Source organism: Lepidochelys kempii, chromosome 5 (assembly GCF_965140265.1).
Source record: "Lepidochelys kempii isolate rLepKem1 chromosome 5, rLepKem1.hap2, whole genome shotgun sequence".
NCBI lineage: Eukaryota > Metazoa > Chordata > Testudines > Cheloniidae > Lepidochelys > Lepidochelys kempii.
The window spans coordinates 102,818,745-102,833,633 of record NC_133260.1 but is presented as its reverse complement, the minus strand read 5'-3'; the positions used below and the strand labels follow the sequence as shown (position 1 = coordinate 102,833,633).

General features: G+C 38.0%; 1 protein-coding gene across 3 annotated transcripts in view; it reads left to right on the top strand.

Annotated features, from left to right (window-relative positions):
* Window positions 1–394: 394 nt before the first annotated feature.
* Window positions 395–14,889, top strand: part of RFX3 (regulatory factor X3) — a 250,111-nt gene continuing 235,616 nt past the window's right edge. For 2 of the 3 annotated variants that reach the window (XM_073345239.1, XM_073345242.1), the window contains exon 1: window positions 514–597. The gene's annotated coding sequence lies outside the window, so the exon portion shown is untranslated. Of the gene's footprint in view, window positions 598–14,889 lie in introns of all 3 variants that reach the window. The other variant, XM_073345241.1, reaches the window with a different exon arrangement.

Sequence of the window (14,889 nt, the reverse complement as noted above, 5' to 3'; positions counted from 1 at the left end):
GCACGCGGGCGCCAGGTGTGACCACGCCCCCTAGTCATGCACGGCGGGAATCGGCGCTCGGTAGTATCGCCTGTCGAGCGGAGTAACTGTTCTCGCTAACCGCCCCCTCGCGGACACCACATTGTGCTCAGCAACACCCGCCTGTGCGGGAAGGGAGGGACGCCACTCGCGCGCGCCCCAAGGGGAGGAGCGCTCAGCCCGACCCCACCCCGCGTTCAGTTGAGAGGCAGGTGCGCTCCCCTCCTTCCTGTGAGGGAACCGAGTCTCCTCCCACCGGCGCCGGGACGGGGTGTCAGTCATGCTGTGGCCCCGCCTCTTCCGGGCCTCTCAGGCTGGGCCGCCGCCTCCTCCTCCTCTCTCGCTCGCTCTCTCCCTTTTGTGAGTTATAGCAACCGTTGCCTTGTGAATCAAGCGCCATAGTCACCGTAGTCCTGGCGACTGTTACCCATCAACAACAACCGCTCCTCTCCTCCTCCTCCTCCTCCTGCTGCTGCTCCTCACCCCCATCCTCACCCCCTTCCTCATCATCACCCACAACAACAACAGCCACCAGCAAGAGCAACAACAACAGCAACACCACAGCCCTGCACAGCCCAGGTGACTATGATTGTTCCGTGCATTCCGGGTCCCCGGGCTGCGCTGCCCCATTGATTGAGATGTAGCCAGAGGGTGAGGCTGTAACGCGTGTCTCCCTGCGGGCTGGTTGTCCCACCCCCCTTGGTTGTACTTTGATGGTGGATGGGGAATGTGGTGTTGGCTGAGGGAAGGAGGAAGGAAGCGGGCGGGGTGGGGGGGGGGGGGAGAGTCACGCTTCTGGTCTGCGGGACGGTTGTGGAGGGGGTGGACAGGTATCTCCTTGGCCTCCGTCTACAATAGAGGGGAATTGTTAGAGGAGAGGAGATGAGGTGTTGATGAGCCCTGTCTGAGGGTACCTGCTTTAGTGAACACCCAGGCATGGATTCTGCAGCATACCAACAACCAGGGGATGTTTCTCCTCTTCCCTCTCAGGGGCCTTGTTCTGGGGTTGTGAGACTGTTCAGATTTAGATGTTTGTGAACTTTTTATCTCTTCTGGTGATACTCACACATTCCCCCGCCCTCTTCTGTGCAGCCCTAATTCTGTGGCCAGATTATTTCCTCCTTTAATCGTCATTAGTTTAATTGTTTGTTTTTGGGAAAACTGTATTTTTTTGTACTGTAAGTTTTTTTTCTATTCACCCAGTAATCCCTCCAACCACCACCACAGACAGTAGCAGTTTTGCTTTGCTGTCCAGCTGCTGGGAAATATATATATATATATATATTTATATATATATTTTAATGCTGTTTTTGTACTTGTGATTAATCTGGATACAGTGCATGTGTGCTAGTTGGGTTTGTAGTTTATCCACAGTGTGTTATCTTCCATATAGTGATGTTTGGGATAGAGGATCCATTTCAGTTTCCTTAAGTTTCCCACAGTGAAGGGAATCTTAGTTATTTTCATTATGAATGTGAGACTTTGTATACATCAGATAAATGAAAGAGAGAGGAAAACATTAAGAAAACTTGCTTTGCAATTGTATTTGTCAAAGCTACTGTAGTTTTAGAGGATTTTTCTTGGTAGGTCTTTTTCTGCAGAGAGCTGAAATTTAAGTCAAGTTGTTCATAAAGAATGTATGAATCTTCTGAACTTGAAATGCATGTCTATTTCATCTTCTTTTTGATTGTTAAGATCTAGGGATTTGCCTTCTCAGCATATACTATCAATGTATTCACTTGTTTTTCTGGACATAAGGTGTGTATTTGATACCTCCGTGGGGTATCATGGGGAATTTCTTTAACATCTTTATATCCAATTCTCTTCCCCCCCTCCCAACCACCCCATGATGTCAAATCAACTCCCAGTTAATAAAATGGTCTCTAGAATTTACAAGTTTTTTTTAAAATACAGATGATTTTAAAAGTGTTATTTCCTCATTCCTGTATTTAATGTAATTCATAGGAAAATGGTAGTGTTATACAACAAGATATTTTTGTTGATTTTAATTTTGAAGATACTTTTTTCCACCTTTACATTTAAGCCCTGCATTGACTACAATCTTGTTCCTCGTAACAACGCCAACAGAAAGATATTGATTTATTTGACAGAGCAACCTCTGAAGAATGTGACAGTGTCAATTATTCTGGGGATTGTCAAGTGCAGAGGAGGTTAGATAATTAATGCATTAGTGATACTTATATTATTTTTTGAACTAAGGCTTATTATGTCTCTTGCAGTTTTACTTTCTAAGTATGTTTTCATATGCAGTCCGTGTAACTGAAATGATACATTTCAATGAACCACCGAGGGTCTCAAAATTCTCATTTGTGGTCTTGTCAAAGTTTTCATCCTGAACAATAAAACAATCATCAGTAATACAAATGTTATTTTCTTTTAATATACTTTATATTGAAAAGGAAGAATGACTTATTTTCCTTTCTCCTAGCATAGGTACTGTGATCAGATGAGTTCCAAATACATTAAAAATTACTGATATCAAAGAAGTCCAGTTCATCACTGTATGTTCAGTATGTTATCTAGTAGAGTTGTTACATAGAAGTCTTAGTGAATTAATTTCTAGAATATAACAATTATTAGTTTTTGTTAGGGAGTTTACTTTGTGATTCATTATTTGTTAATTCATTCCACACATCTAATGTTGCTTATAAGGTAATGCCCCAATTCTGCAAGCTGCACAGTGTGGGTTGGACTCCCTACACCAGCAAAGAGCCCCACTGATGATGGAGTTCTGGATGGGTCTAGAGATCTGCATGGGTAGAGCAGCTTTCAGGATCAAAGCCTAAATTAGCAAAGAAAAGTGAGCTGGCTGTGGAAGCAGAAAGCTTTATTTTTTGATGGGGGGAAAGGGGTACAGTAGGTTCTTTTTTAAAAGACTGTATTTTAAAAAGTGTGTTGTACCACAAAAAGTTTTTAGTATTACTCACCACATTTACTTTAAAGGAGCTGTTGCATGAGGTAATTAAAAATAGTGCCATGTCACATCAGCTAGCATCATAGACTTTTACAAAGAAAAGCAGCATTAACAATTTGTTCCCACCTTAACGTTTTAATGTTTCATAGATGGGATCTTCATTATGCATTTTGATTCCCCAGTGCTCTCAACTATCAGAATACCAGATGTTTGCGATGTCAGACAGCCTTTTGATAATAAAGTGGTTTGTGATTTTTATTCACGTGTTTGTGGTTTAGAGTACATAGCTGAACAAGTGTGATTAAAAATGCATTTTAATGCACTTGCACATGGCTTCATTGAGTCTTTGTGAGTTCTGTGCTCTGGTGTGTTAGCTAACTTGCATTGGGCTGGAGAAGACAGATTTTTTTTGGCGATATATTCAAAAGAGATAAAATAGGAGTCCATGACCTGCCATTTTTATGTGGTTTAGAATCATTTGTTTTCTTCATCTCATAGGATAACTGGGCCTTGTTTCATTACTACTGTATATTTTCTTCTCTTCCTAAATTTAGCAGTTTGTTAGTTATAACAATACAGTTCTCAGAAATAAAAATGTTACTATTTCTTTTAACTTAATAAACTTCACATTGAAAGGGAAGGATGACATATTTTTCTTTGTCCTTACCTGGAACAGAACCAGGTATGCTTAATATGGTTAAGGAATCTAAAATGTTGTACAGTTTAATCATAGTGGTTGCTTTGTGACCTAGTGAGTGTTACTGATTTTCAGGTTTTTTTCCCACCTCTTCTGTCATTAAATTACTGTATTGCCTTTTCATAGTCAAAATTGAGTGATGATTCTTATGCAAACCACAAAGGAGGCCGACCAGCAGCAGACATTGACATGTGTGATATTAACAAGGGAACAGGCTTTTTCAACATATAAAATATATTCTGTTTATTTTTTTAAAGTTTGTTTTGAATTGAGATTACAGGTTGTGAATGCAACACAAATATACAGAAAATAAAAGCAAACTGTCAAAGTTATTATAGAGGTAGAGAGCTTGTTTTAAATCAAGTTCCATGTCAGATGAATATAGACTCTAATTAGAATGCCAAGAAGTGTGCTTTTATATAATGTATTAAACTATTAATTTTTCAGCCTCTTCTTAGTAAATAGACTTTCAAAAAATCTGCATGTTTAAAAGGGCATATTTTTCCCACCAATTCTAAGTTTGGCATTATTTATATGTCTTTAATAAAGGTGGTGTTAACAGTGGTTGTAGTTTTTCTTTGCTTGCAAGTTCAATGTACACACACATTTTGGAAATGTAAGATTAAGTGGATGGACTGATTTGACTAAATTTAGCTTGTTAGGGACAGATGGCTGCTTTAAACAGGTGTCACTTTCATTTCTAGTGCATTGTGCTGGGACTTCCAGTGGCTCACAAAGTCCTGTCTAAAGCAGGTGGCATCTTCTGCTTTTGTCATTAGCAAAATCTGCTCTTTTATAGGTAATTATTTTCCCAGTGACTGGGTACATTATAATATGTGGTATAGTTTATCAGAGTCTTAAATGGCTCCTCATAACACATTCATATATTACATTTTTGGATAATCCGCTTATCAAACTTTTAAAGGGGGGAAAGGAAAGCATTATTAAGCAATATAAGTTAGCAGCTTTTGAATACAAGTAGGTGGAATAATCCTAATAGCTGGCTTGCAAGACAAGTAGCAAATTGCAGCTTGAAGTAAAAACTTGTTTTGCTAGATAACTGACCTGTGGCTTTTTAAAATCTGAATTGTTATGACTTAATTTTTATACCAGTGAACTATAAGTAGGAACATTAAATACATTTTAAGCTTCCATCTTTTATTTACAGTTTCTCTTGATCTGTGGGACATCTTTATTCTTTTCATTGTATTTAATATTAACTGTTACAAGTTAAAATATTCTTAACTTTAAACATTTGGAAAAAGAAAGAATTGGGTATGAGAACTAGAGCTTTTTAGTTTTTTACTTTCTGCACCAGTGTTGAGAACAATGACTGGTGCCTATTCTTAATCTGTTACATTTCCTCTATCAGATGCACCAGAGGGTGCTATGCTATTTCAAACACAATAAGAAAAAAAGCTAAAAAGTACCGATTTATTCAAATACATATATTAAACTATAACATTTATATTTTTCAATTCTTATTGTAAGATCAAGATTTTTCTGTCTTTATTCTATGCATCTCCATATAACAAGATGTTTTTTCTCTAAATGCTTATAGTAAAGATTTTAAAATAATAGACTGTTCCATAACAAATATGTATTTACGCAGTATACAGTCACAGTTTACTTAAAATTTAAAACATAAGTATATATTTATTAGCGGTGCTTGTATAGCAGATTTAGTTTCCACTTTTATATATTTGCTTTATATCTTTACATTTACTCTTATTTAGGTATATCACTGCTAATCTCAATAGCTGAATTAATGATTTGGCTTAGGAAATTCTCACATTTTTAGTGTGCTTTAATGTACTACTATTTCAGTTTTAACTATTACTCATATTTTATTTGGGTTGTTAATTATTTTACAGCTGAGTTTTGTTTTGGAACATATATTACCTTGCATTTTTGTTGGTCGGTTGTTTTATTCCTTGCTGCAAGTCTTGCTGGAAGAAACTGGGGTCAAAGCAGATAGAACTAATTATTCTCTCATAAGTAGCAAAGAGAGTACAAGAATCTAGTGGACTGGAATGCTTGTATGTATTTTATCCCCCTAATTATTGGGACTGATGGGGTAATAGAGAGGCAGTAGCCTCTTCATATTAAAGATAACAGCCAGGTTCTTTTATAAATTATTGTGGGTATGTATGACTGACAAATTAGGATTTCTTTTTTTACGAGTTTCATAGCAAAACACAGAGTTCTTGCATGACTAAAATTAAGTATACAGTTATAGTAAAAATGGCAAAATACCTTTTAAATTTTTTTTTACAGTATCTTTGCTTTTCATACCAATAGCAAAATTGTGGAATGCAGTTTTTTTTTTACCACTTGTGTAGCTTAATAAAGTCTTCGGAATTTTTTTTGTATATAGGATCTAATAATGTAGTGTTTGTAGCACATATTGAGCCTTCTTGAGGAGATGTGTAAAGTGGTGAAACTTTAACTCTGCTAAACTTACACTCACACACACCAGTAGATGGGTGTAAGTAAGGGTGTCTAATTCAGTGGAATTGTCATGCTCGGAGGAGCCACAAAAAGATGTATTCTGCTTTAACTCACATGTTCTTACTCCTTTCTGTTAGTTGCTTTTTTTTCTCTTCTCCTGTCTTCTGGCCACTCTGTGTGAATTACACATGCTCAGAATCAGTGGGCCAAATTCAGAAATGAAGTATTAGATGTGTTTGTAAGTTGCATGTTGGTGAGGGGGTCTAAACTGGTGCAACGTGGATGTGAGGGAGCCAGAAAAGTGTATGTTATACCAATTTAGAATTCTTAAACTTATAGTAGTTTACATATAATCTTTATCTAGCTAGATTCTTATATGGTATCCATCACTGTTCTAAGCTAGTGCTGAACATTATACACTAATCTCTGAATTTGACCCACTATATTCACTTATATTTTGGTAACTTCTGCCTCACTTGTTAATGATTGGGAAAAACCTGTTTAGCAGTATTTTTAAAGCTTGCTTCCTATTATTAATAAACCCAATACATTGGAGGCTGCTTCCTTAGTTCCACTGTCTTCGAATGTACATGTAATGCAATCATCACATTGTACACAACGCTACCGTGTGTAACTATGTAATCTACTATCATTCTCTTGTACCCTCTTACTGTTACTGTCACTTGTGCCTTGTCTCAAATTAGATTGTAAACTCTTCAGGGTAGGCCATGTCTTCCTGTGTTTATAGTGCCTGATTGGGCTTTTGGGCACTACCCCGATACAAATAAATAACAACAGTGGGTCTTGCTTGCTATGTACCCCCGAAGCAAGTGGCTTCCCTCTTCTGCTTTGTTACCTCAATGTAACAAAGTTAGCTGCATTTCTCCCTATTTATCATGTCAAAGGCAATTTCTAAACAATGAAACACACACTATTCAAGGCAACAGTGTAGAAGTGCAAAATATAGGATACAAATTAGCACTTCTCTAAAAGGTGCCATTTGCCCAATTCACTGTACTTCAGCTAAAGCCCTACTGTTCGTTTATCTGATTTCTGAGTTGTATTTTTTATAAATAGTGAATAATGCAATAATTTGGGCCAGGCTGGGGGATTGGCTTTTTTAACTTTTAGAATTTAAAATTAATATGTAGAAATTTCAGTGGAGGTAAATTTTTTAAAATATGTTTTTAGTTTGAACAAGTTAATTCACTTCATAAGCTGAATCTTCAGTTCATGTTCTGGAATGTTCCTTCAGTTAAGTCAGTACTGATTTTTTAAGAATATTTACCTGAGATTTTATTTTTCTTTGTTGTGATTGTGTTGAATGCTCAGTGGCCAATTGAAGATATTTTACTTACAAGTGGGTTGATAACCAGCATTGAAAATTTGATATACTGGCCTTCAGCATGGTCAGTGACATATCATTAGCAAACACCCTAGGTTAAATGGAGGATGGCCACATGAGCACAGTTAGAAATGTTGGGTTTAATTTTATTTGTCATAATTTACAATATTATCTAAGTTACTTCCTGCTCAGTTCACATTCTGCATCACTAAGAGTTGAAGACCAAAATAATACAAGATGAAAGTGCAAGTCTTAGATGAACAGGTCTTGACAATTTTATCAGTCACCTGCTAACCAAAGGACTAAATCTACTAGCTAGAGGTAAATGAGGGTGAGACAAGATTAGCAAGATCCCTGGGCAATACCCTAGCAAGAAATTCATCTGCTGGGAAGGGGGTAGATGCTGGGATTGCTACATGGGTGTGCTTTCATATCAGCCTCTGGCAAGGAGGTGTCATATAAACTTAAAGCTCCACCTCCCCTTTAACAACTGGAATGATAAAGGAGCTATTTGTGTTTTCTCCCTCTTCTTGAGCCTCCTGGCTGATTTGTCATAGTAGGGTCTCTGCAAAATTCTGAATGACAGATGTACATCTGACCAGTCCTGTTAATTTCACTCTGTTGCTGCTTTGCAAACCTGTGGTATGGGCAGAAGCAGAGATATTGTAGAAAGGGAGCAGTACATTGATTTACACTAGGTTCACATTTGCAAGGGCCAGAAACTTCATGAACGTTTAAATTCTGCAGAAATCGATGATTTAATGCCTTCCAGCCCCACATTCCAACTACCACTACCACCATGCTCCTAAGTGAAAGTTTCCCACTTCCCCCTGGCAAGTGTATATTTCAAGCCCTCTTAGACAGAATATAATGCCACATATGAAATTCATCGAAAGATCATGTAAGGTCACAGAGATTGGGTCAGTTCATACATTTGACCAGTGACTGTCAGGGCCCAGTTAAAAACACTTGAAAGCATCCAACAATAACAATGCAAGCAAGATGTGGGGAGTGATTGGGGAAACTCAGGTTGGAGGAGTGTCATCTGGGGTTAGCTAATACCTCACATATGGTATTAGATAATGGTTAACAGAACACTTTCTTCTTCTGGCTCGTAAACAAGGTGTGCAGTTTCCAGGGTTAAGGCAGTTTGCATTTGTTTTGTGTTTTGTTGAGTGTCTTCCTGTCACCAGAGGAATTGATGAATATATTGGTAAAATGAAGCAAAGAGAACACAGTAGGTACATTTCTTTTGTTTTGGGTGAAACTTAAGAAGTGAAATTCTGCCCCCATTGAAGTCAATGGGAGATTTATTCTTTTACGTTCACCTGCACATCTACCAATGTGATATATGCCATCATGTGCCAGCAATGCCCCTCTGCCATGTACATTGGTCAAACTGGACCAACTGGTCAAAATTCTTTTCTACGTAAAAGAATAAATGGACACAAATCAGACGTCAAGAATTATAACATTCAAAAACCAGTTGGAGAACACTTCAGGCTCTTTGGTCACTCGATTACAGACCTAAAAGTCGCAATTCTTCAACAAAAAAAACTTCAGAAATAGACTCCAACGAGAGACTGCTGAATTGGAATTAATTTGCAAACTGGATACAATTAACTTAGGCTTGAATAGAGACTGGGAGTGGATGGGTCATTACACAAAGTAAAACTATTTCCCCATGTTTATTCCGTCCACCCCCTACTGTTCCTCAGAGGTTCTTGTCAACTGCTGGAAATGGCCCACCTTGGTTATCACTACAAAAGGTTCTCCTTCTCCCCCCCCCCCCCCCCCGCTCTCCTGCTGGTAATAGCTCACCTTAAGTGATCACTCTCTTGTTACAGTGCGTATGGTAACACCCATTGTTTCATGTTCTCTATGTATATAAATCTCCCCTCTGTATTTTCCACTGAATGCATCCGATGAAGTGAGCTGTAGCTCATGAAAGCTTATGCTCAAATAAATTGGTTAGTCTCTAAGGTGCCACAAGTACTCCTTTTCTTTTTGCGAATACAGACTAACACGGCTGCTACTCTGAAACTGAAAGAATTCTATTATGCATCTCTTGTAATATGAGCCATGCACATTAGTGACATATATATCAAAAGGGAAAAGTTTGTGTCATCCTTCAGTCAAATCTCCATAGTCCCGGAAAGCATATTACACCTGTTTACAAAATTAAATGAACACTTTCAAGTGTTCAGATTATTCCTGTCAGAAGTCATGATTGTATTCAGGTTTGTTTTAGTGATGGTTAATGAGGGTCAATTTGACCACCTATGTAATAGCTGGTTTACCATATTAAGTGTTCTATAGAAGATCAAGTTGGCATACATTAGCTAACCAGGCACTAGGCACTTTAAGGTCACACTACCAATTCAACCATTACTGAAAGGGAATGCTTTTTGCTTTTTATTTAGTAACTTGTTTCTGTCCAACCTGAACTGGTTCACTTTACATCAAACCATTTCAGTTGAGCTACAAGTTGTGTGCTAACTGGTTAAATAATTTTATAGATTCACTTTATTGCAATATACTAAGTTCAGTTATATGAAGAAAATGCAAAATCATCTGACAGTTAAATTTTAGACTTGGTTTACAAGTAAAATTAATAGTGTGGTAACTTTTCCTTTTGCTTAAGGATGATTCTTTAAAAACTTTCTGTTTATATGTTCTTTGGGTCAAGGGAATGGATCTTATCCCTTGACCCAAAACATCCCTTCTGCTTTTTGGATGGAGGGGTTAAAATCTTGTTGGATTAAAAATAGCGGAGGGGGCATGCAACTGAGGAATGTCTCCTTCACAATGTCAATTCCTGATTCTGTAGAAATCCTGCTGTGCGTGCTTTGTGGTTTCAGGATCAGTCAGGTGTGAAGGGGTTGAGGCAGACATTCTCCATGGCATTGTCTCCTCTCAACCTCTTGGTCGTTCCCTGCTGGAGTGAATACAGACTATATCAGAATAACATATGCTGTTGTTTCTCTCTAAATGCTCTGAACCCTCTTTCCCCAACAAGAAGGTTCTAGGGTCAAAACCACCTGACAAACTCATGGTAGCTTTGCTGTGTTAGAGCCATGTTAATATGGAGGTGAGAGCTGGGAGGCATTAGGCCTCAGCGTAGTTAGTATAGGGCAAACCACAGGTTTTAGGACTGCAACCTCAATCCGCTTCCCCCTGCTCTCCGTACCCCACATATTTGTTACTTCTCATAAAAAACGGTGTAGCAAATTAGAAGCTTTTTAGTTTCTGGAAGAGTGTAAACTTCACATCTCCTGGGACGAATGTAACATTGGATCATCGCTTGAATGCAGAGAGTTAGTTTAGTCTAGTCAGATCAAGTCATAAATAATATTTGTTTTATGGTGTTCATATTATGATTTAAAAAATCTGGTTCTATAATATTGTCACAGGGAGGGAGATAAGCACAAGAGGGTTTTGACAGCTAGGCAGTTGCTTTGTGGTTGTCTATCATAGAGTGAAGGATACCCAAAAGCCAGTTGTGATCTGAGGAGCTGCAGGATTTGCAGTGTCTTTATGTGCATGACATAAGTACCTTGTACATCAGTAAGGAGGCCAGCAGGTTATATAAGCTGGCCAAGGACATTAGCAGCTGGGAACAGAATTCCTTTAATGTAGACTTGAAGGCACATTGGACAATTGTAGGAAGAATGGAAAAGGTTGAGGGGCTAGTTGATTATATATAAAACCTTCAGTTTAATCAGCTGTGTCAACTCTATAGAGTGAACAATCTGGACCAGATGTGACTTAATTTTATGTATAACCTTGCTTTCCACTTCCCAGCTTCCCACTCTTCGTAAACTAATATTTTCATTTTTATTTGTACATTTGCTCTACATGAATTAGTCATTGTATCATATATTTCTTATGCACTGATACAAAAGCTGCCTATGTTCTCCTACTATACTGCGTTTGTAAGATTTAACCTGATAGAATAGTAAGTAATAGACCTGCAACAAACCCAAAGTAACTGTTCAGTTTGAGAGTACACAGAACTGTGTATCGAGTTGTAAAGATCACCAAGGTGCATAAATTTCCTGAAGAATATAAGAAACATATAACAAATATTTCCATGGGGCTAACAACCGTCTATCAGGGTGCAAACAGCACTTGATTATTAAATAATAAAAATATTGTATTAGTTGCTTCTATGTAATTGACTGTCAACTTCTAAATCAGATGGATTCCCCAGGGTTTCTCAGACTTTTTCATATTGGAAACCATAGTTTAATACAAACGTTATGTTATGGAGTGCCTCACCTCCTATTAACAAGTGTAAAGAACACCTTCCCTCCCATTTATGATCATACAACATCACTGTGGCACATAGTTTTCACATACACAATTGCACTAATTACAATAGAACCTCAATTTTATGAACACCAGTCTTATAAACAACCGGTTATATGAACCATTTTTCTTAAAGTGAGGGGGAAAAACCCATGTAATTAAAATTATGTTGATGAACAACAAGTAAATGTCCCTTCACATTCGCATGCCTTCAGTGCATTAGAAATCTCTGCAGTGGTTTGAGGGACAAGAAGGAAGGGATGCAGTGCATCGTACCACAATTTACGCATTGTACCTACTGTAATTTTGAGGTGTTGAATTTTATGAACCTCTCAGTTCCTAATTAATTTGTACAATGGGGTTCTGCATTAGAAACAGATTTACTGTGTTTTTAACTTGTTTTAATGAAATTTAGCAGCTAGAAACAAGAAGTAGAAGTAGTGTCATGTGACTAACCAGGTCTCCATGGATCCTCAGACAGTAATCTGTTGACCACCAGTGCTCAGTTTTACAGCAAGTTTTTTCCTGTTGCTGGCCAAGGCTTCTGTTTTAATTCCTTATTACTACATTTAAAACTTGACTTATCAGTGTAAGTGAATAAGAGAGGGGACAGCAGCTGGAGTTTGCTACACAGAACAGGTGTTTTGTGTTACAAAGAAGCGGGATGGCTGTACAATGCATAATCTCTCCTTGAGTATAGAAAAATACTGTTTAAATGTCCCCCCCCCCCATGCAGTGTATTACTAGTTATTTTTATTCAGACATTTTATACTTTGAACTTTGTAATCCCTTTGATCACAGACTGGAAACTGTATGTGTGTTTATTTTAAAATACTTTACTAGGAGACCCCTCGAGGTACGGGATTTTATTTTCAGTGGAGTCCGGAGATGACAAAAATATCAGCAATATGAAAAAGCATACACTAGGGGGAGAGAGAGGATTCTTTAGGGTTCTTCAAGGGGGGTATAAGTAGGAGGAAAAAAATGCTTGGTCTGAATATCCTGGGAAAGAAAAACTTAGCTTCCCAATGATGTGGTATTCTAGGTAGTCTTGCTTTCCAGATCCGTAATTCAGAGTACTACGTTTTCACTGCAATGGCTGAAGGGACACAGCCAAGACAAACTTAAGGTCAACATAAGATTTTCCATTAAACTTCTTAAAATACTAAAAGAAACAGCAACCCAGAAACTGAATGTGAAATTGACTAGAAGCTTACTATAAACCAGAGTGAAGCTAACCAGTAGTGTTGGCTTAGTGATTAGGGTATGAAAGTTAGGTAACTTTGACTGCCAGTACTTCATTGTGCCTCAATTTTCCTTATTTGTAAAACAGCGAGAGTAATACTTGCTTTTGTAACAAATAATTTTAGGATGAAAAGCAGTAAATGCAAAGTACTATTTTGTGTTTTTATAACTTCTTCAACTTTAATGATAATGGGTTGGATTTTCAAAAGTGCTTTAGCAGCATAAATCCCATTGACTTCCAGTGCTTGGTCTGAATATCCTGGACTTTGTGTGCTCCTAAGTCATGTAGAAACTGGTTTGAAAATTCTAAACCAAAGGCTTTCCAAATAACGGATAAAGAAATTTTAGTTTTTACAATACAATTTTGAACAAGATAGTGTCCCTTTAATGAAAAACATAGCCAACGCAAGTTTCACTTTTTTCTTCTCAGCATTTAAAATTAATGTCTCAGGGACAGAGATCCCCTTGTATGTAGAATCTTGTTTGGGAGAGGTTGATTGAAGCTGAGCAAAATTCCATATTTAGCTAGTTGCCCCATGACTTGTAAATAAAATCTTAACAAGTAGGGGGGAGGGATAGCTCAGTGGTTTGAGCTTTGGCCTGCTAAACCCAGGGTTGTGAGTTCAATCCTTGAAGGGACCATTTAGGGATATGGGGCAAAAATTGGGGATTGGTCCTGCTTTGAGCAGGGGATTGGACGAGATGACCTCCTGAGGTCCCTTCCAACCCTGATATTCTATGAGAAGGTGCCTAACTGAGAACTTGAAGATTTGTGACTTTTCTGTCATGGGGATAATTGTGAAAATATTTTTCCTTGTGTGGGTTAGACTTTCATTAACTTCACTAAGAGTTGGATTGTGTTGCAAAAGGGAGAACGGTGTAGATGACATATTTCTTGAGGACATGCAAATAGCTGCTTTAAAGTGGAGTTTCCAACTTTAGAAAAATTGTGTGGGCTATAGGCTGTAGGGTTGTGAACATTTATACTGCATAGTTCTGATTGATTGCCATTGAACTTGCTTGAATATGAGTAATTTTACCTGGTGTCCCATATTCAGCATAGGGAAATATGGTCACCCTAACTTCAGAAAAACTGTGTGGGCTATAGGCTGTAGGGTTGTGCATTGTACTGCACTTTATATAGTTGCAAATACAAGGCAAAGGGGGAATGATGTGGAATTTTATCAAGGGAAAAAAATAGCCTCTGAGGAAGTGTTTGTGTGGTGACTCTACATCATCGCTGAGACCAGCTTCATATTATGTGATTAATTGCCTCCAGGGATTGAAGACATTTTCATGGCCTATTCCTTTGGCTGGGTCAAATCAATGTAGGTGAAGCCCATTCTCAGAAGCCTGAAGTCCTCAGCAAAATTAACGTTGCTCTTTTACTCATAATCAGAACTGCTCGAGGGATGCACAGACTCATGTACATATCACCAATTGTGATAAATAGTGTTTTAATAATCAAGACTATATTAGGAGCTAATCTATTGTATTCAAAGGCAGATGTTTCTTTGTTGCTTGAATCTAATTGAATGATCAAGGCATGAACAAGTAAATACATTATACAGAACCTACATTTTAGTTACATTCAAAACTGACTTCAACTTGCCTCCATCAAATCCTGGTAGTTCAGTAGAAAGGCACATATGACTTACTAAGGTGCTTTGCAGTAATGCCTTTTATATAGTTTTACCAGTCAGACTGAACAACGAAATGCACAGTAAAACTTGTCCTAAATGATCGAGTACTGTAACAAGATGACTGTCTCTTTTCTCAAGGTCCCATTATTCTCTGTTTCTAGCTTTAGGAACATCTTAGCCCAGTGAGGCTGTATGTCTGATTTTTTTTTTCTTTTAATGCACATTAGGGTTTATACATGTTAGA